At 46.2% G+C, this 2,681-nt stretch overlaps 1 pseudogene; it reads left to right on the top strand.

The window, feature by feature from the left end:
• The first annotated feature begins 223 nt into the window (after window positions 1–223).
• On the top strand, window positions 224–2,157 carry LOC115159016 (aquaporin-4-like; annotated as a pseudogene).
• The last annotated feature ends 524 nt before the right edge of the window (window positions 2,158–2,681 follow it).

Genomic DNA, 2,681 nt, shown 5'->3' with positions numbered 1-2,681 from the left:
CCTTACCCTCTCTCCCTCTCTCTCCTCTCTCTCCCCATCCTTTCTCCTCTCTCTCCCTCATCCTCTCTCCTCTCTCTCCCTCAGCCTCTCTCCTCTCTCTCCTCTCTCTCCTCTCTCTCCTCTTATCAGGACGTGTTGATCCCGGGGTGTGTGTCCTTGCTGTACCAACCAGTGCCGACCCATCTCCTCTCCCTCCTGGCCTGCATGTTGTCATAGAGACAGGGTCATGGCCGCCTTCAATGGGATCTTGACGCATGAGTTCTGGTGTTGCACGGGGGCGGAGTTCCTAGCCATGATAATCTTTGTCCTCCTCAGCCTGGGTTCCACCATCAACTGGGTGGCTGAGGAGGAGCACCCACCCTGACCTAGTCCTCATCTCCCTCTGCTTCGGAATCACCATCGCCACCCTGGTCAAGTGTTTTGGACACATCAGTGGAGCCCATATTAACCCTGCGGTGACCGCAGCCATGGTGGTGACCCAGTGACTCAGCCAGGCCAAGGCAGTGTTTTACCTCCTGGCACAGTGTCTGGGGGCAGTGGTGGGTGCAGCTGTGCTCTACGGGGTTACTCCAGATGTTGTCAGTGTCGAGATGGGCGTCACATCAGTAAGAAGGAAGGGAGACAGAGTCTGAACTTTAACCTTGATTAGTTGTCATCATCACTGAAGAGGAACTCAAAGTTTACGTTGTTATGGGTAGTCATTGTCCGAGTCTAAAATGGCACACTATTCCCTACATAGTGCACTACTTTTAAATCAGAGCCCTATGGGCCCTGGTCAAAGGTTGGCCCGGGATAAAACCAGTATCACGATACATGTTAGTATCGTGGCAAGGAAACAAAATAAAAACACAAAGCAGATTTTATTTCTTTAGGAAAACAGCCCTAATGTTGGAAACAAACATCATTATGTTGTCATCCAGAGACTCATGTATTTATTTTCCCAGCTATAGCATACTATATTTTACATACAGCAGATTTTTAAAGGACCAAATAGTTTTTTCATTTTTGCCATATGTCCCGGCTCTAGTCAAAAGTAGTGCATTTGCATTTGGGATTTAGCCCTTGTCCTCAAGTCTACTGCATGTGCCTTACATCCTGTCTTGTTTGCTAACCAAGGTCACGTGACTCTCCCCAGGTGAACACCAGTATCTCTGTGGGCCATGCCCTGGTAGTAGAACTTTTCATCACCTTCGAACTCATCTTCACCATGTTTGCCACCTGTGACCCCAAATGCAGAGACCTGAAGGGCTCAGCTGACCTGGCAATGGGCTTCTCTGTCTGCATCGGACACCTGTTCGCTGTGAGTAGTACCTCAGCTAGCCAACAGAGTTTGCCACTCTTCACCAGTCAACAAACCCTAACCCTAGCACTAACTCTAGCCCCTAAACCTAAACCTATCACTAACTCTAGCCCCTAAACCTAACCCTAGCACTAACTCTAGCCCCTAAACCTAACCCTAGCACTAACTCTAGCCCCTAAACCTAACCCTAGCACTAACTCTAGCCCCTAAACCTAACCCTAGCACTAACTCTAGCCCCTAAACCTAACCCTAGCACTAACTCTAGCCCCTAAACCTAACCCTAGCACTAACTCTAGCCCCTAAACCTAACCCTAGCACTAACTCTAGCCCCTAAACCTAACCCTAGCACTAAATCTAGCCCCTAAACCTAACCCTAGCACTAACTTTAGCCCCTAAACCTAACCCTAGCACTAACTCTAGCCCCTAAACCTAACCCTAGCACTAACTCTAACCCCTAAACCTAACCCTAGCACTAACTCTAGCCCCTAAACCTAACCCTAGCACTAACTAGCCCCTAAACCTAACCCTAGCACTAACTCTAGCCCCTAAACCTAACCCTAGCACTAACTCTAGCCCCTAAACCTAACCCTAGCACTAACTCTAGCCCCTAAACCTAACCCTAGCACTAACTCTAGCCCCTAAACCTAACCCTAGCCGTAGATATCACTACACTACCCTAAGCTCTCTGGTCCCAATTAGTATATGTGTGTATTATCTCTCCTCTTTTTAGCTTCCCTACACTGGTGCCAGTGTGAACCCTGCTCGATCATTCGGACCTGCCATGGTCACCTGGAGCTGGGAGAACCACTGGGTAAGGGTGAACAAATGAAACACAACCTACACACAACCTACACACAACCACATGAAATCCCTCAAACCTAACCACGCACATCCTCTCTCACAACTTCACTCAACCACACAGTGGTAGAGGCATACAACCACAAGCACAAAAACATTGACGCTATGCACAACCACACAAAAGCTGTATACACTGCACACATTACCCTATGTGTTTACACACACAAAGAGAGAGCTCAAGCAGATCATTTAGTGGTTTCATGCATTGTGTGAATACAAATGTATGGTAAATAATGTATTGTATTATTTTGGAGTCACAGTAAAAGTGACTCCAAAGTGGCACAATACATTATTTACCATTCATTTATATTGGGAACAAAATAATCTGAAAAACAACCAAAACAAACAGCAAATGCATCTAACAAGTTTGTAGAGTCACAAGCTTGATGTAATCATTGTCATTGCATGCTAGGAATATGGGACAAAATATTCAAATTTATATAAGTGAATTTTCCCTAATACTTTTGGTCTCCTAAAATGAGGGGACTATGTACAAAAAGTGCTGTAATTTCTTAACGGTTTA

The sequence above is a fragment of the Salmo trutta genome, chromosome 22 (genome assembly GCF_901001165.1).
Source record: "Salmo trutta chromosome 22, fSalTru1.1, whole genome shotgun sequence".
NCBI classification, from domain to species: Eukaryota; Metazoa; Chordata; class Actinopteri; order Salmoniformes; family Salmonidae; genus Salmo; species Salmo trutta.
The sequence above is the reverse complement of the archived record's forward strand: the minus strand, read 5'-3'. Positions and strand labels throughout refer to the sequence as shown.